The sequence below is a fragment of the Lytechinus variegatus genome, chromosome 9 (assembly GCF_018143015.1).
Source record: "Lytechinus variegatus isolate NC3 chromosome 9, Lvar_3.0, whole genome shotgun sequence".
NCBI classification, from domain to species: domain Eukaryota; kingdom Metazoa; phylum Echinodermata; class Echinoidea; order Temnopleuroida; family Toxopneustidae; genus Lytechinus; species Lytechinus variegatus.
In genome coordinates, this window is record NC_054748.1 from 38,102,552 (window position 1) to 38,123,731 (window position 21,180).

At 36.7% G+C, this 21,180-nt stretch overlaps 1 protein-coding gene across 2 annotated transcripts in view; it reads left to right on the forward strand.

Moving 5' to 3' along the window:
* The window catches only part of LOC121420958 (ankyrin repeat and sterile alpha motif domain-containing protein 1B-like), a 75,165-nt gene that overhangs the window by 10,714 nt on the left and 43,271 nt on the right, over positions 1–21,180 (forward strand). For both annotated transcript variants that reach the window (XM_041615516.1, XM_041615517.1), the window contains exon 2: positions 13,993–14,878. The gene's annotated coding sequence lies outside the window, so the exon portion shown is untranslated. The remainder of the gene's footprint in view (positions 1–13,992; positions 14,879–21,180) is intronic.

Here is a 21,180-nt window from a genome sequence, read left to right on the forward strand (position 1 = left end):
TCACAACCTTGTATTTTTGTAATAAAAGTGTCAACATATTTGCTTGCTCGCTTCGCTCACTGCCAACTTCTTATTAATTTTATGCGATACGCCATATCGAGCCCCCTCGAAATTGTTGGCTCATTATGGCACTTGGACAAATCAACTTTGAGCGGCCGATCGGGGAAAATATGGGTGAAAAAATGGCCCCTCCCCCTATTGGCGGAAGCTGGGTCCGTCCCTGACTTAGGCTTTCAGGATTAAATACAGGAAAATTCTATTAAAAAAATCAGATCGCGCTTCGCGTTCTCATTATTTATTTAGGCCTTGCGAGATACCTCAATGTTTTTTTCAAGAATAAAATCTCAGATTTTCTTTAACGTCTACCCCCCCCATTTCATTTATTTTTTATCTTGGTGCCCTTGCCCCCCCCCCTGCACCAATGCTGAATAAATACGCTACTGATGGGGATAATTAGTCGAGATTGCATATTTCCTAGAGGTTATCATTGATAATATTGAAGGGTATACTAAAACAACAGTACAGAAACTACAGCTCCCGTTCACAATTCTACTAGGGCCTACTCTGGTGAGAAGTAAAACCAAATTGAACCCCCCCCCAAAAAAAAAATCACTCGTGCTTCGCGCTCCCATTGATATTACATCATGGGCGGAAATCCCAGGGGGACGTGTCCCACCTACTCAAAATAGTAGGGGGACACAATATCAAATGTCCCCCTACTATTTTGGTCTTTGATAATCATAGAAATACATCATTCTAAATCGAAATAAAACATGCATTTTGGGACGAGATGACCTTACTTTGGAGTTGATAACCTTTTTTTCCCCACCCCTTGTCCCCATAGGCGGATCCAGGGGGCCGAGCCCCCCCCCCTTGGCGGAGCAAAAAAAGAAAAAAAAGGAAAGAAAGAAGGAAAAGGATGAAAAAAGAGAGGAGAAAAGGAAGACAAAGACGACGAAGGCATAAAATAAGATGAGGGGAAGACTTGGAAAATAAAAAGAATCTTTCGTGCAACTATATAAAACTTTCGCTCGCGCTTCGCGCTCACATTGCCTATTAGGTGATTTACATATCTTGTTCAATATGGAGTTCAAATATCAAGTTTGGAAGTCAATATACAACACATATTTCACCTCGGAAATCTAACTTTCATTATTTTGTGTAATTTACAATTGGTTTTTAAAAAGTGCTCTGTAAAAATATCAATTTCATGGTTTGAATGTTAACATTTGCTGCTTGCGCTACGCGCTCGCAAATTTTGATTTATCAGGTACCTATATTTTTGTGTAATCCATAAAGTTTTCAAAATATCCCTTTTCTGGTCTGATTGTTAAGACGCATCAGCTAGCGCGCTGCACGCTCGCATTTTGATTGGCGAGTTATATAAATGTTTCAATTTTGTTTATACAACAAACTACTTAAAATCCCCTTTTCATGACAGTTTATCAAAAATTATAGCTCGCGACTTGCGCTCGCATTAATGGTTAAAAATATATAAACTGATGCATCCTATTCATAATCACAAAAGTGAAATGTCCAGTTTTATGCCATGATATCATCAGATTTTGCGCCCTCATTAGGCATTAATAAATATGATATCAATTTAATAATTGAATTGTCCCTTTGTTTCATCTCGCGCTTATTAAGATGAATAGGAAGATAGTCATCATTTTCATATGATGGCATGTCGTAAGGATGTCCCGGTCCTATATCAAAACTCAAAGTAATAATAATATCAGCTCTTTTTTAAGTGCGATCCATATCAACCTTACAATTTTTCTACTAAGTGCTAGAAATATTAAGCTGAAATTGACTCCTTTTTTCAGATCGGACTATCAAAGTTTCATGATTTTCATGATTAAAGTTGTATTCAGAATGCCTAGATTCTAGGTCTAAATATGAAACACACTCGCGCATGTTTATTCAGATACCCAACTTGTTCTCTAATTTAAATCATTATCTAGTTTCAGATCACAATATCAAAAATTTTCTGCTCGCGCTTTGTGCTCGCATTATTAATGTAGGTAGACGCCATATTAATCATCCTTTTGATGATTTACAAAACATGAACAGAGTGGCCCACTTTTAGGTCTAAATCTCGATTTTTTTTCTGCTCGCGCTTCGCGCTCGTATCAATCGTTAAATTACATAGCTATCCTGTTCACGATTACAAAAACTGATTGAAATTTTCCATTCTTTCTTTAAAAAAATTCAAAAATGTTCAGCTCGCGCTTCGCGCTCGCATTTTTTGATTGTTGAAATATGTGACGCCTTCATGGCTAAGTGCAAGCAGTCCTTAATAGGTACCAGTTTAAAACGTATAATTTTTTTTTGCTCGCGCTTTGCGCTCGCATTATTAATACTCATATTTTTTAGGATTTTAAAATCATGAATAGAGTGTCTCGTTCAGTAAATAATAAAGGACTAAATTTAGAAATTTTCCGCTCGCGCTTCGCACTTGCTTTAATTGTTTACTCATATACCTATTCTGCTTGATTAAAAAAAGTGCTAAGAATTTCCTTTCTTTGGGTAAAAATTTCAAAAAGATTCAGCTTGCGCTTCGCGCTCGCATTATTGGATTGTTAAATGCTACTTTAACAGGTATCTTTTTCATCAGTTCATTTCCCCTTGCGCTTTGCGTTCGTAGTCATTATTAAGTTGCATACATGTCTTTTTCAGGATAACAAACATTGCCCAGAATCAGTTCAAATTTTAGGAAAAAATACATAAAATTCCCCCCAAAATTAGCTCGCGCTTCGCGCTCGCATCATATAAATGAGGATTATGAAATTATGTATTAATTTATAAGAATAAAGCCAAGAAGTAACTAATGAGGACTACGCCTTCAAAGAAACAAACAAAAATTATCTCCGAGCTGCCGATCGGGGAAAATATGGCTGAAACAAATTTCCGACCCAACCAGCCCCCCCCCCCCCATTTGGTGAAGGCTGGAACCGCTCCTGTGTCCCCCCTACCTTTTGGTATTTATGTATTCATGGATTTTTTTTTTCAAGAACACATTAAAAAGTGGTCTTTATTTTTTTTAATGTAATTATAAGATAATTTAAGTTAGCCTGGCCGGGAGGGAGTGGGCGCCATTTTTCGAAAAGTACACATGGGCGCCAAACATCAGGTCAAATTTGCTCCCCTCCCCTTGAAATCCTGGATCCACGCCTGGGTTCTATAACAATAACCCAATTAGGGCAATCACCCCCTGATAACTACTTCAAGGAAAATATCCCCATATTTTTTACCGCCGGGGACTGTTAATTACCCCCCCCCCCCGGAAATTTACTCTCCAGATAATTATGAAAATAATAATTGTGAAAATGCCTTAACGTGACGACATGGCGTGGTACTTCATCTTACCATGTCTTAATTAATCATTGGCGGCCGAAGGCAAAACATTTAGGGGGATCCACCTGAAATTTTGGGATGGACACCGGTAAAAAATTGAAAAGCAAATCAACCAAAATTTTAGGAGGGACCACCAAAATATTTTGACAAGGAAATAAAAGAAGGTTTTATCAACCAAAATTAGGGGGAGCAAAAATATTCTAGGGTGGTATACCTATTTAAGGGGGGGGGGGCGTAGAAAAGAAATTGACCAAAAAAGGTTCTCAACTAAAAATTTAGGGGGGCCCGTCCTCCCACCTCAAATTTAGGGGGAAAGCCCCCCCCCCCCCGCTTCCGCCGCCTATTAAAGTAATTAATAAGCTTATTATTTCGACATAGCGATATAATCTTGTCAAGTCGATATGTCCACATGGCGAGATATGAAGTGTACAATTCCCGGCAAGAATCCCGATATATCGCCATGTTTATAAGTGGACTGACTTGGCAAGATAATGTATCTCGCCATGCGGACATAATAAGCTTTTAAAATATAGTCGACATGGCAAGATAAAGTATCTCGCCATGTCGTCACGTCGATGGCATATAGAGGCTCCGTATGGCGTCTAGAGGGCAAATTTCGGGGGGGGGGGGTGTAACAGTCCCCGACGATAAAAATATGGAGATAATATTTTCCTTGAAGTAGATGTCAGGGGGCGATTTGTCCTGTGGGTCATCGTTATAGAACCCCCGGATGGACTCGTATCAATGACCTTTTGACCTCTTGATAACATGGATTTCACTATGTTGTCCTGATCATAATTTTACACACACCGCGGACTATCGGACCTGCGGTCTATCGGGCCCGCGGTCTATCGGACCCGCGGTCTATCGGACCCGCGGTCTAACGGACCCGCGGTCTAACGGACCCGCGGTCTATCGGACCCGCGGTCTATCGGGCTGTAACCATATAAACATTACCCTGCCAAAATAGTGATGTTAATAGGGGATATAAACAGTAAATTCATGGGGAAAATGGGATTGTACAGAATTTGCAATAGGTTTATTTACTTGCACATGTATGTTGATGTGTCCAAACTAATGTGATACAAAACCAGGAAGCATGATTTTACCGAACTCGAGATCATGATTTACCTCGGGTTGTCAAAATTATTAATTATCCTTTGTCTTTGTTCAGGTCATCGTCTGCCAGGGAAACTCTTAATCCCTTAATAGAATTTATCTTTTTTTCCATACACCCCCCCCAAAAAAAAATCATTGAGGCAGAGGGCGTAATCACTCCTCAAAATCAAGAATAGGATTTGTGAACCTATACATGCAGATACTGATTCCAGGGCTTCACCTGTTATATGGTCATAAATATACAATTGTATTTACAAGCAGCTTCTAGAAATTTATTTTAAAACAAATGGTTGCCAAAATCAGAATGAGGAAAAAAAAAAATAATGGCATTTTTTTCATTGTGCAGTCATGCGGCATGCCTATAGGTAAGAATATTCATGACTGTTGGAAAAAACAACAAATGTTTGATGTGCATTATGTTGATCTTGTGGAAGTGAAGACGAAACTGTCGTGTTTACTCATGCCACAACCCTAAAGCAGAAAAGAATAATGCTGAGCGCTAAATGTTTCTAGCACCCGAGTTAAATGCCCATTCTATACGGTGGTATTTGGACAAGGGGGAAACTCCAGACCATGTTTGCGTGTGCATCCACACAGTGTTGTTATGTTTACAGAGAATCTATTGATTTGGAAAATATTATGGGTATTAAAGATGACAGCCTTTTAGTGGTCCCCCCACCTGCTTACAAGTTCTTCTTTTACAGTTGTTGGTATGTCGACTGCAATGCTACGCCAATTCGGTGATTTAAATATTTGACTTTGAGTTTGAGGTACTATAAGCCACTTCTGTACCATATCCCAGGGGCTACAGAATTACTTTGAAAATGGGCTACAGAATCATTTTGAAAATGATGATCGCTTGGGAGATACATAAACTCACAATTTGAAGGCAATTTTGACACTTTTTACACGTTAATGAAAATAAGGTGGGGGATTAACCACCAGTTCCCACTCATTCCGTGGCCCCTGTATCGAGTGTCTGAATAAGCTTTATAAAGATAAAATAAATCTTAAAATTGATATCAATCATGATTCCAGGGCAAACTATGTATGATTGATGGTTGATAGTAACATTAAATAGTTCTAAGCTAAAATATATGGCTTGTATGTTTTGTTTTAATGGTATGCCTTGTGCTAAAATCACCTGGGAAGTACCAATCGAAATTGCTCGTAACAGATCAAGAGCATGCAGTACGGACCTGCCATAGTGCACTCACTGAAACCAAGATAACTAATTAAATTATTGATTGATAATGCTAAGATCAGTTCATTTTTGATTGATTGTTGTCTCATAAACCAATAATTGCATAGTCACACGAGTACACATATTGCTTATTATACACAGGTACGCAGTAAATATAGGCCTACTGGCCTACAGTGCTATCCCCCATGGAGGCTATTAAGTGACATTGTATTTGCAGTATGATATGAAATCATATCAGAATTATAATATCTTATTCCCACCTCTTTCCCCCCCCCCCTCTTTTCAGTTAAGCAATACATGTATACAAAATGGTAATAGTGTCATTCAGAAAGAGAACATAAATGAAAAGTAAGGAATTAGTATGGTTCAGTCAGTTGATACTTATTTGATTATTGAATAATCTATGGATCATTGATTAGGTCAGCAGCGATTCTACATGTATACTGCTTAGATTCTTTGCAGCTTGTTTGCTTTCATGTTTGCTTTCAGAAAATAAACAAAAAAGTGCGTGGAAATCGAGTCAACAAATCAAATTATAGCTTTCCAGAGTAAATTAATATAATTGTTTGTTTTATATTACCTCGTGAATAAATCAATGTCGGCATCTGTTGTACTTCGAAGCAAGGAAAGAAGATCAAACAATCAAGCCAGAATAATATTAATCACTGATTGAGTGCAAAAATTCGAACAGGATATAAAGTTTATTTGTTCTTTGTGGATAACCTATTTCTATGAAATCCCTGATCCCTGACCCACTTTCTGAGGAAAACAAACTCAAATATTTAATAGGCATAAAACAGTACTGTGCAAATAGAAAAATACACACCTTCACAAACCCCACCCCCCCAAACAAACTGGAGATTAGGATAGAAAACAAATTCAGTACTGAACTTATTAAAATGTAGGCCAATCACATATTTTGCATGCACATCGCTGTGTCTTTGCAAATGAACTTTGATATTGTATACCTTCCTGAAAGCCTGGGAAAATATAAAGGTCATGGGTTCTTCTCAGTTTTCGTTTCTGTGATGGTTTAGTTGATCCATGATGAACTTTTGATACCAAGACAAAAACATGAACTTCTCACCAGATTTATCTAGGTTGTGGAAAGAATTATCTTTGAATTTCACAAATTTGATGTTTTTTTAATCATTTATGCTGTGAAAAAAAAAGAATTTGATCTGTTCTTGAGTGACATCTTGGCAATGTTTCATTCATGATGACCTACATGTACTTTCATGGTAACTTTGTCATGATGAAGCTTGATTTTGATTGGCTGCTGAGCCCTGTTACCATGGCATGGTAAATATATAAATGACAATTAAGGTAACTATAATTATAGATTCTCTATGAACAGTCCCTGAAATGTGCATCAGATACTTTGCATTGTGAGTTCCTTACTACTCTCTCTCTCTTTAACAGAAAAATTAGATTTAAGTCAGTATCCTTTTAAAGGACAAGTCCACCCCAACAAAAACTTGATTTGAATAAAAAGAGCAAATTTCAACAAGCATAACACTGAAAATTTCATAGAAATCGGATGTAAAATAAGAAAGAAATGACATTTTAAAGTTTTGCTTCATTTCACAAAACAGTTATATGCACATCTCGGTCGGTATGCAAATGAGGGAACTGATGACATCACTCACTCACTATTTCTTTTGTATTTTATTATATGAAATATTTTTATTTTCTCGTCATTGTCCTGTGAAATGAAGTTTCATTCCTCCCTGAACACGTGGAATTCCATTATTTTAATATTTTGTGCTTCAGGCAAGGAGGTCATAATCATCAAATTCGTAAAAATTGAAATATTGTATAACTCAAACAATAAAAAACAAAAGAAAGAGTGAGTGAGTGACATCATCGACTCTCTCATTTGGATGTTACTGGCTCGTTCATAAAGGCCTAACTATTTTGTTAAAAATAAGCAAAACTTTGAAATGTCATAACTTTCTTATTGTACATCTGATTTTGATGAAATTTTTTAGCATTGTGCTTGTCTGATTTTTCTCTATTGATTCAAATCAATATTTTTCTGAGGTGGACTTGACCTTTAAAGTAATGAAACTTGTGGAAGCTCCAAAGTAGGTCAAACAGAAACACTTTTTATCATCATATGAGTGATGATCCAAACCTTGCTGGAGATGCGTGGAAGACATTCCTGTTTTCCTCGAGGAAGTTGACGCTGTCAATATGCATTCTAGAAAGTAGTTGTAGAGCTGACAGGATGGTCATTTGGGAGAAGGCGTACAACTGACGGTCAATTTGTTCTGGAATCTTGTTTCAGTTTTGTGTGTCATGGTAATTTTTCAGATCATATGAGAAAACATGGATGATGTCATGGAGGGATTAGGGGAGGGGAGAGGATGAGAAAGAGAGAGAGAGAGATAAAGAAAGGCAAAGACAGAGAGAGAGGGAGATGGAGTTGATGGTGTATCGAAGAAAAAAATAGATCATTAATTAAAGAGAAAATATCTAGAAAATGTTTGGAGAATGAAAAAAAAGGCTGAGATGATGATGATTAAAGTGGAGGTGGTGGTGGTGATGAGGATGGTGATGAAGATGATAATGTTGATGGTGATGATGATGGTGGTGGTGGTGGTGGTGGTGATGATGATGATGGTCATGGTGAAGATGATGATAATGATTGTGATGATGATGGTGATGTGATTATGATGCTACTGCTGATGATGATGTGATAATGATGATGATGATGACAATGGTGACAGTGATAATATATGATCACGACGATGATCAAGTCACTGCCAATTTGTATATCCTTATGGCATTAATAAGTAATGAATATGAAAACAAAACGCTCCAAAATTAAATAATTATGCTCATATTTTGCCACAAGGTTATTGCTTCCTCATAAACAATCACCATGCCTGATTGCACTCTTTGTAACCGAGCAGCAGTTGAAGGATTCAATAATTGTCCTGAAATTGCATTATAATCATAAAACCACTGACATTTTATTTTCAGAAATCAAATTACCATATTTGTTTGCAAACAGGATCAGCATTCCATTTCTCAATCTGCCGCTTTTAAAGAAGCCAACACTGTTTTATTGTGTGTTTTATTGATTTTAATATCATACAAGCACATCTGAAGAAGTATGCAATAGTACCAGGTCAAAATTAATGAAGATTTGATACTCCTCAATTTGGCAAATCCCATTAATTGAAGCTTGTATATCATCAGATATAACTACAAGGAAGGAAACAATACAATTATAGATTATCAATTCAATTCAAATATTATTCACTTAAAAATGCCTCAGTAGATACAAATTTGAAAAAACATACCTTTAACATAACAAATGAAGAAACACCATTAATAACAAAACAATACAAAACATTTTTTCTCATTTTGCTATTACTCAGATTTAGATTTTCTACATCCAACAAAGTTAATACTTTAATTTAAAGGCCAAGGGTACTGTCACAGCTACATTAATTATTTTATTTTTATTCTCTTTTTATTTGTTATTATTATTAATTTTTTTTTTTGGAGGGAGGGGAGGGGGTCGTCGGGGAAATTTTGTTCAAGATCCTCTTTGTTTATTTTATCAATAAAATGTAATATTTTGCTGAAGTCATTGATTTTATGAAGTACTAGTAGACCACAATTTCAAACCTAAATACCCACATCATATTTCAGTCAATTCAGCAAAGTATGTCAGCGAAGAAGAAAGAAAATAGGCCTGTCAGAAAGCCAGAAAAAGCTTCATTTGAATGATTGTAATATCAATTCATGCTGCGGCTAATTTGCAATTATTGACGCTGCCATTACACATACATGTACATGTAGGCACTCCTTCCACTACAGTATTTATCTTTTTGAGGTATTTCATCGTCATGGTCAATATTTCACTTCAATCTATTGTTGTGGGTGAATCGCAGACATATTTCTTTGTCATTGTGGTGGATGCGCTTGGATGGGTTGTTACGAGCACCACCATGCGTGTGACCATTGACACATTTTGATGAGGAAGGTCGGATGTAAAGCGGATGAGCTTTTGACAGGGTGTTCGACAGGCTTTTAATATAGGAAGAGGACTTTGTAACAAGTTGCTTTATTCCACCTGCATTATTCTCAATGGTATTACCCAGGAGTCGGTTGTAAACTGTGCAGTGGTTGATTTTCAACACGATCAGATTTGAGCTGTGGTATGATATTATTTTTTTCCTAGCCGTCCTGAGCGTTCAAGGCAAGTTGATTATCATTTTTTGTTGCCATGGAAATTTATTGTCAATGTGCTATTCTGGAATGGAAATTAAATGAAGTCGTCAGTCTGGAATACTAATGGAATGCAATACAGTAGTGGCATTTACAAGTTTTCATTATTCTAGTATTCAAATACCAAGTGCTTTACTTGTGCAGAATTGCTTTTTCCCCCTCAATTTTCCAGCAACTACTTGTAGGATCAGAAATACATTATCATTTTTCTTTCTTTCTTTCTTTTTCTTTCTTTCTTTCTTTCTTTCTTTCTTTCTTTCTTTCTTTCTTTCTTTCTTTCTTTCTTTCTTTCTTTCTTTCTTTCTTTCTTTCTTTCTTTCTTTCTTTCTTTCTTTCTTTCTTTCTTTCTTTCTTTCTTTTCTTTTCTTTTCTTTTCTTTTCTTTCTTTTCAGGTTTCCAGGATTGTTATTTGTTTTTCTTTTTATTTAGGATATTGTTCGTTAGGGTGTTGAGATAGACATTAAATAAATGAAGAAGTGATTTGAAGAAGATGCCTTAATAGCATATTTATTTTTCTCTTTATTCAAGTTATCATATAATTTGTTACTTTAATAAAGTGTGTTGAGGCACCTCCATCAATTAACTGTATTTTTTGTTCATTGTGATGTCAGCATCCATTTATTACTCCATTGAAGAAACGTTTACATTATATTGGACAAGCTAAACTAGTATTGATTTTGCTTTGTGTGTTTTGCTCATTGTAGAGCACCACTGCTATGAGGTAATCCCATAATGAATTATTTGTTTACATTTAACATGTAGTCCCACACTGTAAGCTTTCATGTTTGACAACCTACGTACCCTAACTGACCGATGTATGTTTTAGCAGCCTAATCACTGCACTCCACTCAATCCATCAACAGCGGCGCATCTGATTTAGCTTCCCCTCATCCACGAACAAGTTGTATTGATCCCGTGATAATTGCTTACCACCGTAGAGGCGCAAATCCGACCGAAAGTGCGGAGCGCCAGGTACCGCATTGGTCATCTGATCAATAGAGCACTTTAACGTGATAACGGTAGGCTACTGAATGTGTGTCATGGCCCACTGCGCTTAGTATCTTGGCCTCATATTGTACTGCAGTTAAAGGGATAGAACAAATATGCTGAGAGCTAGCAGCTTTATGAATAAAATTGCATTTTGCTTTTAGGATTGTCATAAAAGTAATGTATAGCAATATGCTTGCATGAGCTGAAGTTGATATAAAAAATGTATAATATTGATTAAAGAAATAAAATTCAGAATTGGAAACTCCTTAGTATATTGCAAGACCTTGTCTCATTTCTTGAAATCATTTAAACTTTGAAAATATTTTATTTTGATATATTTATCATTTATTTATAAAACAAATCTATTTTTGGATGGGGGGGGGTGTTTCATATCCTTCACAATTTTCTTGTACAAATGGACTTTAAAATAAAATGTTTACAGAGCATTCAAGTGGTTTCTTTGCATTTATAAACACAATGTTTAATATATTAATTTATTTGACTATTTGATCTTCATCAGTTGAATTTATTGATACTTTGATAAATTCATCTGCAGGGCCTACATGAACATGTGTACAGCATGTCGGGCTGTACTATATTGCCATTCAGAGTTAAATAAATACAAAACAGTATAAGCGCATGAGTTATTGTAATCAAATAAATGTGAAGTTTTTGATGAGCATACTAGACAGATACCTAGATTTAATTTTAATTGCATTAGATATGCCAACCCTTTCCATCCTAGGGGGAAACACGCTACCTGTACAACTGCTCGATCACCTGATCGCAGATAGGCTGCAGTCAAGGCAGAAAGATATATTTATTTCTGAGTCAGCTTTTAATATTTTCTTTATCCTCTACATGATAATTGAATTATTGATGTGAAAATATTGGTAGAACTACATGAACTACTATACACCTGTATAGCCTACTCACTAGCCGACGTCCTCACGCCCTTATCTCTCAAACTTGCCTTATATATCGTCGCACGCACCACAAACCGTCCTCTCTGCGCACTTCGCGAGGCGCGATAGCGCACTGTATCTTTTCCACGAACCGTCCTTTCTGTTACAATGCCCACTGTGGCGTAAATAATTCACTTCAAGAAAATATAAAGATACGGGATGAAACTTTGGAATCTGCACTGTCGAGAGAAGACGCCGGTAAATAATTAGCTCTCCTTGTAGGTGCACTTATTGCTGGTTTTAGAAAAGCTTTTCTTTAAATGCATTTTCTGCCAAACTAACTTTCGCATCGAAGTGCGCATAGAGGACGGTTCGTGGTGCGTGCGAGGATATGCTTGCCTAGTCTGTAAAATCTTCATTCATGTGAGCTTTTCTGTATTTCTATTTTTCTGTCTGTCTCTCCCCTCCCACTCCTCCATTTCTCCTGCGATCTTTTTCTTTCTATCCCTCTCGATCGTATTCCTTCGTTCATCACGAGCTTGGGTAGTTACTAGTGTCATTGCTATCAACTTGAATCGTGGTAAAAAACAAGCAAGTTAAAATAAAAAATGCAATAATGGCAATGCAGCAATATAAAAATGTGGGTTTCATAATGGAATGCATTAAACAGATTTTATGAAATATCGACTGATAAACAAACTTTATTGTAAAATTCCAAAATTGGCAATGCACTACTTCAAACATGTGCATTTCATAACAAAAACATGTCTTGAAATTCATTATGAAATTGCTGTTGTAAAACACATGTGAAATTCCAATAGTGGTAATGCACCACTACAAACATGTGGATTTCATACATATTTTAGAATTCATCATGGAATTTCTACCATTTGAACACACATTACTGGAAAACAGGGCTGACCTTTTTCTAAATGAATTGGAATCTTTTCCTTGTCCAGCCTGTCTGCTTCGTTCTAACTTGATGCCCTCTGCTCCATTAACGATCCACAAAACGTTTTGACCTGTATGCCATATGCCCCGCATGGTAGACAGATACATGTACATGTAAACCCTTTTCATATTTCAGGTTTCAGTGACATTTCCCAAGCCCCCCGACCCCCCCCCCCCTCCTGGAAAATATCACAATACAAACATACATGCAGTTTGTAAAATTTGAAAACAACACAACAGAATCATGGAAAATGACTTGTGTGAATATGCTGGATGAAAATGTACACTGTTATTGGATTGGTCATCTCATTCTATGAAAACGTGTCCAACAAATACATTGTAAATTGATCGATATCAACCGAAAGTCTGGTAGATTTTAACCAATAAATGAATTGATTTTGACCAATTTTGTCAGTCAGATGCACATTCACCTGTACTTTGGTTATTTTGACCAATACTTGTTAAGAGTGTATGATAAAATGTATATCTGTATGCCAAAATATTGGCTTCATATACTTGTAAACAGAGAAGTAGGTTAGAGAGAGTTTGAGATTGAAAATAGTAAGAAGATGAATAAATTAGGAAACTTTGTGAGAATAAAAATCATATTCACACCAAAACCTCATTTCCTTTCAGTTTATAGTGTTTCATTTATTCTTGTTTGATAGTTTGCAGCTTGATACATGTATCACACAGTTGTTCTTGAGATATTGCACAGAAACTTCATTTACATAGTAGTCATTCCAATCCTGTCTCAAAGTCCAAGTTTAACTCTCTTTCCTGATGCACAATTTCAAAAGAACCCTGTGACGTCAGTGGGAGATTTGTGAAATTTGATGGATGAGTTTGTTTTGTGAATCCTTTATGTGTCATTAGAAGTGTTTAGTTCTGAATAGAGAGACTCGAGTCCAGTCTTTCAAAGAAATGAATTTCAACTATTATGGAAATCCTTCAATGCCATAATTTTTCTAAAGGAAATTTGCACAATATTCTTTTGTAAAGCCAAGAGGAGCATATATGGAAATTTTCAGAAAACGATGCATGTATGAAAATACATCCTGATCGAGAAAACATATTGAACAAACAAACATGCATTATAGATGTTGATGTTGCTGGCTTTCCATAGTTGTTGTTGATCGGATCAATGGCAACTCCTTGTAAGACAATATCCTACTATTCGGAGCCACTACTGACATTTTGCTGTTCTTTCTTTTGATACAGACGGGATACTCTGATTATGACAACCCAGTAGAACTTACACCTTGTGCCTTCACCAATGGTAAACAGAAACCCCACAACGACATATTCTTCCCCGCTGATGCTCCCAGAATCCAAACACAAGCGTCATCTGTGGTTCAAGAATCAAGTGATACATCCAACAGCGCAAAGCCCTTATCTGGAGGGCAGCTCCGCAAGCTGGAACTTGATTTGGCCAATCGCTCACGGAAGTTTCATGAGTTCGAGGCTGCTGCGGATCAACTGCAGACGCGGTTGGAGAAGTGGCAGGCTCATGTTGAAGAGTCGCACCTGAACAGGGTGAACGAGCAAGGAAACCAGAGCTTGGAGCATGGGGATATCTACGAGAATGTGTATCATCGTAGCGACAATACCCGCTTCAGCTATGATGAGCCAAAGAGACTCTATGACAACCCGACGGTACTGAATGGAAATCATCAGCGAGTGACTCGACAAAACAGTAGTCCAGGCAGCCCATCTCAGACGAGGCGATCGACCTCGCCGAGGAAACCTAAGCGAGCCGTCACATCGCAATTTAGCTTGGATGTATCCCCAGCAGGGTACGACAATCCATCAACATTCTTCCAAAGTTCTGAAACCTCACAAGAAACACATCAGGAAGCAAACAATGAGGACGATTGCGCTTCACCAACTGGCTACGATAATCCCCCCGATTTGACCAGGGAACTATCGATTTATGAGAATGCTCCACTGAGGAATAGCGAAAGCAATGTAAGAGAGGAAGATTGTGAACCGCCTATTGTACCAGAAGTGATACGTCCGGACGAGCACTTTACTTTGGATAATAAGTTCTTGGAAGCCAACAGTGAGTCGGATATTCTTCAACCAGATGCTACACACCCGTTTGCAGGTAAGAGTATTTCTTTAATCATTGTTTCGTTTTTTGATCAGCTTTCAGTGCGCTACATATGCATTTCTTACGTTTCAGCTGAGATTGGCAAGAAAGGAACACTATCACTGATTGACTTAAGTTTAACAGTTAAAAATTAACTTGTTTTCTGGCATGGTGCAGATGTCTTTGTCTCTGTGACACAAGACATTTCCCTTAGCAACTGAGAATGGGACCAAGACATTTGTGCCAGAGACTGAGATGACACCAGAGGAATACAATCATTGTCTTAAGACCAAGATACGGTTTGTCTCAAGACACGTAATCAATGGTGATGTCCAATTATGGCACAGAGATATTGATTTCATTACTTTGATCCTATCAGTTTCTAATCGATCATTGTTTGGGGGCGCCAAATTTTAAGAGGATTGGAGAGTTAGAATTCTGTTCATGGCTTTATATTGCATAATGATAAAAACCTTCCTCACCCCACCCCCCATAGTATAGTATAGTATAGTATTTATTTTCCGTATAAAAAAAACAGCAAAAAAAGCAAAACGGATGGATTGCCCATTTTCAGTTTAGTCGACATGACTATACTGTTCTTCCATGGGGTCCATATACAATACAAAGTAAAAAGAAAACACATATGAAAGAGCATATATACGGTAGATCAAACAGAATAACAAAAGTGACATGATATATGTTGTTATAAGAAAAAATCATGAAATTAAATAGTTTGGCAAGAATTTACATTAAATATTTTATAAAATTAATGAATTGAATGAATAAGGCTGCTGTCAAGTTATTAAAAAATGTTTTCACAAGGAGCAAGGAATAATGAAATAAATAATATGATTGTACAATGAATAATATATAGAATATGTAATGATTGTAAACTGTATATAGTAACACAAAATTCTGGTTCACGCATAATTTTTAAAAGGACAACAATATAAGAGCGTAAAAATATTGAAATGAAATCAGGATAAAAACGGGTACAGATTGCATTGAGACAACATCGAAATCATAAAACATGTACATACAATGATTGGATTCATATGAGAAGTAAGAAATTAAAATTAAAAAGAAATAAAAAAGTAAAAAGGAGAATGCACTTTGTGGAACTATTTAGTCGGATAAGCTTTAAATAAGTTTTTAATTTAAAGTTTATTAGGAGAACAATGGGGAAATGGGGGAGAAAGAAGAAAAAAAAGTAAAAACAAGAAAATTAAGCGAACAAAGGAACAATGGGTAGAAAGGAAAAAAAAAGAAGCATACAATATTGACTTTATGACAAGGTAAGCAGGTCACCGAAGTGAGATGATAATTTAGTTTTGAAATTGTTTACAGTAGGAGACAATTTTAAATCCAAAGGTAGGGCATTATATACCTTGGCACCTCTAAATTTAAAGGATTTCTTAAGGAATTCTGTCCGTGGTTTAGGTAAAAGTAGTTTTTCGCCATAGCGAGAAGAGTAATATTGAGGTGCGACCTTGAATTCATTACGTAAATACTGAGGAGTTAGTTCGTGCATTACCTTGTACATAAAGACAATAGAATGCTGATTACTCCTTTTGTTAAGAAATTGCCAGCCCAGAGAATTATGCAGCTCAGCGACAGATATGTGTGACTCTGGTTTAACTCTTAATATGATACGAGCTGCTCTGTTCTGTACCTTTTGGAGTTGGTCAATATATTTATTACATGTTGAGCTGTATATTACGTCACCATAATCAAAGTATGGGAGTATAAGAGACTTATAAATGGAGTTTACAACTGATTCATTTAACGAGCGTCTTAATCGTCCTAAAAAACCAACCATCTTACTTACTTTCTGGATTAGTTTTTCGATATGTTTATTCCAAGTCAAAGTTTCATCACAAATCAGTCCTAAGTACTTAAATTCACGCACTTGGTTTATACGGTTGTTGTTCAAAGTTACATTCAAGACATTGTGTTTAGCAAGCATATGTTTACTTCCGATTAGGATGCATTCTGTTTTATTACAATTGACACTCAGTTTGTTATCATTCATCCACTTATGAACATTCTCGAGGTCGAAGTTAAGAGCTGACTCGACGTTTTGGATCGATGGGTGAGAAAAGTAAAGAACCGTGTCATCGGCGTACAATTGAACCTGACATAATTTCACACAGTCCATGAGATCATTTATGTACATGATGAAAAATAGTGGTCCTAGCAGTGAACCTTGCGGGACTCCACAGGTAATGTTAGATTCTGCAGAAAGCTCAGAGTTGACAAGCGTCCTACAAATTCTGTCGGTCAAGTAACTTTCCATCCATAGCAATGGAGTACCCTGTATCCCAATATTAGTAAGCTTCTTTAAAAGAATTCCCCAGTCTACGGTGTCGAAGGCCTTTTTGAGATCGACAAACACCGCACCGGTATACTCCTTCTTATCAATTGCATGGTACCAGTCATTAGTTACTTTGATCAATGTTGTGATCGTTGAATGTCTTGCCCGGAAACCGGATTGTGCCGGCGAGAGAATATTGTGGATATGTAAGTACGAGAGGACCTGCCTCTGAACTACACGTTCTAAAATTTTTGACACACAAGGAAGGAGGGAGATGGGTCTAAAATTTGATGGAATGTTTTTATCTCCACTTTTATGAATGGGATGATTTTTGCAATCTTCCATTGTTTGGGAAATTTGCCTGTTTTCAAAGAGAAGTTTATCAAATAGGTGATACTGGGTGTTATTTCGTAAGCACATAATTTCAAAACGAATACAGAAATGCCGTCCAGTCCCACTGATTTCCTGTTTCTTAAATTTTGTATGATATCGAGTACATCAGTTTCTTTTATAGGGGAAAAGCTAAATGGGCCCTTTACAGTATTTGTGTTATCCTGCAGGTCTCGGGGAATGTTTGGTAATTTATTCGCAAGATCGCTTCCGACGCTAGAAAAAAAATCATTAAAATTGTTTGCAGCTTTTGAAGCATCATTAGAACCGAGAGTGACCCTTGAATCACTCTTCTTAATTGGTATAATTGATTTCAAAGTTTTCCTAGTATTTTTGGTAGGCCCGTTTCGGGTACACGTGTACACGCACGGTCAAGTCAGTGCACGTGTACTAAATTCCATCACCGTGTACACGGTAGCATCTGCATAAAGCTTGCGTGGGACTGTAAAGTCAGTGAACAAGCTCACAGCCTCACATTAATTCTTAGTTCTAAGACACTGCACATGTTTTAATCACTAATATGTCAATATATTTCAATTAACCTAGAGTGAGTTTACTTCCAAAATCGCCAATTTAATCCACATTTATTCTGGAGACTCAAGTTTTTGTACCACACGAAATGGGTATGCTCCGGTCAGTGCAGGGCCCTAGTTAGCGCCGACGTTCGTTGGATGCGCAATTTGCATACTGTACCGTACATACATGCACAGATCGCTGCAGAATTGAGTGTAACTGAAGTTATCGATTGATTTTCATTATTTTATTGCCAATTTGAGGAGCGTGTGTTTGTAGGCTTGTAGCACATGTGTATGAGCGTATAACACGTAACGATACTCTCTAAAGCGTTATTCAATCACTTTTAGAGCCAATTTGAGAATCACCAATTGCGACAGCGATCATTGCTCCAGTTATGTGTTATACGCTCATAAACATATGCTACAAGCCTACAAACACACGCTCCTCAAATTGGCAATAAAATAATGAAAATCAATCGATAACTTCAGTTACACTTAATTCTGCAGCGATCTGTGCATGCATGTACGGTACAGTATGCAAAATGCGCATCCAACGAACGTCGGCGCTAACTAGGGCCCTGCACTGATTTACTTTTGTATTTATTAATTCAATGCGCTGCTAAGCTGAGTAAACTTTTTAATTGCACCAATTTTTGTGGATTGATACTTCTACAACTTCTCAGGTAAGTTTTAAAACCGTGACTTAGGCTACATGTAGGAAACACTGAAAACATACTGTAACTCACTCTCACTCAGTGTTTACAACGTGTACACGTGTACACGACCGAAAAACACGCCGTGTACACGTGCATCAAAAATGGACTCTCAAACCGGGCCTAATTTTTGGAATTGTTACATTCCGACAGTTTATTCGAGTAGTATTTCTTTTTTGCTTTTGCAATTTCAGAAGTTACTTTATTACGCAATTTTCTATATTCGCGCATAAGATTATCATCTCTAAGTTTACAAGCTTTCTTTTTTATTTTATCACGTTGTTTCATTAGTTTGTAGATATAGGACTTCATCCAGGGTGACTCTCTATCTCTAATTCTCCTACAGCGTATGGGCATGTGCTTGTTTATTACATTTAATACTAGGTTCTGCCAAAAGTTGACGGCTTCGTCTATTGTCTTACATTCACTTAGTTTCGACCATTCTTGGGCACGGATGTCGTCCTTGAACAATTCTGGATTAAGATCTTTACAATTCCTATATGATATTAATCTGGGGGATGTTTTTACTCCAGAATTCCATACTAAGAAACTAATAGAATGGTCGCTCATTCCGTTGTGTAGAACACCGTGATTTTTAATCTTATCAGGGCAGTTAGTAATCATGTGATCAACTAAGGTAGCGGAAACATGAGTTACTCTGGTTGGTATTGTTTTGTTTACTTGAAATAAGCCATACCTATCATTGATTTCTTGATATTGTTTACTCATACTTGATAACGTTCGTGACAGTAAATCACAATTTATGTCACCGACTAAAATTACGTCAAGGCTTAGCCCATCTATGTATTTTGTATAATGCTCATAGAGATTTAGTACATCAATATTTGACGATGGTGGTCTATACCAGGTTGAGAAAACAATTGGTTTTGAATGTTTTAAATAAAGTTTTACAGAGACAATTTCTAATTCATTCATAGAGTCATGACTTAGTTCTTCATAGTGAAGAGATGCGTGAATGTAGATCGCCACTCCACCCCCGTGTCGATTTCTGTCCCTCCTTACAAGGGAGAAATTATCGATCTTAATTTCGTCATAAAAAATAGAATTGTTAACTTTGGTCTCGTTTAAAGCGAGCAAATGAATATCATTACATTTGACGAATGACCTCACCTCATCAATGTGCTTAAGAATACTATTAACATTCAGCTGGGCAATTTTAAGGCCCTGATTTCCCTTCAATTCATTGTACATAAGATTATTTTGAAAATTAGATTTTACATGGCTTGACTGATCTTTGACCGTAAGTCGTGGCTCTCCTTCGTCTTCAACCAAAAAGTTATGAAACGGCATTTCCTTGAAAATGCAAATGTTGCATTGCCAATTTACAAAACATTCTAACATGTTATCATATTTATTACGTGACACTCCTGCGCAAATTATATGCAGCCATTGGTTACACGTGGTACATTTTAGTCCTTTCTGATTTTTCTTAACAGGTCTTTTGCAAGAAGCACATGGGTATTTACAAGTATATGTCACGTTATCCATAATAAACAAAAATACAACTTACAAACATACAAACTTACAAACTATTCGATAAGTGAAAAACGAATATCAAATACAAAGAATCTAAAGATAAGAGTGTGAGAGAGAAAAAAAATGAGACGAAAGAAAAAAAAAGAAAATGAAAAAAGAAAATGAAAAAAGAAAGAAAATGAAAGAAAGAAAACTAGGGGAAAAGAGAAAAAAAATAATATTAATAATAAAAGTAACACTATAACAATATTAACAATAATAGCGAGTTATCTAAGTTTTACGGTAACAGACCAGGTCATGCAGAGTTCAAAATGGTTGATGTTGACACTCAGAAACGCAGAGTTAAATCAGGATTTGTTTAGTGTCGAATCAGTGAACTGTTACTGTTGTGAGCTAGGATGATTGCTAAAAGGTTTTTGAATAGCAGAAGTTAAACTCAGTCAAGTACGATGGTTTATGCATTTTCCGATTAGGGACGGTAGATGGCGCTAGAGTTCCTTTATACCTGGTTCATTTCGTGAGGGTGTCCGGTAATTCAAGGCGTTGACGAAATTCGGCAGAAATGGCAATGTGGGGCCTTAATCGACGAAATAAGGCAGCTTTGATTTTAAACAGAAGAGGTTCTCCCAGGTGCGATGATGCGTTGAGTCGATCAGGTGAGAACATTGGAATCCGGATCACCAAAATAAGAGATACGAAGACAAAAAGAAAGCGTATTATCATAATACAAAAGCGGATATAGGGCGTTGACGAAATTAGGCAGACTTGGCACGATGTAGCCTTAGTCGACGAAGTAAAGTAGCTCCAATTTTCACAAAAGAGATTATCTTAGGTGCGATGACGCGTTCAGTCGTTGTGCCAAGGTGAAAACACTGAATCCAGTTAAAA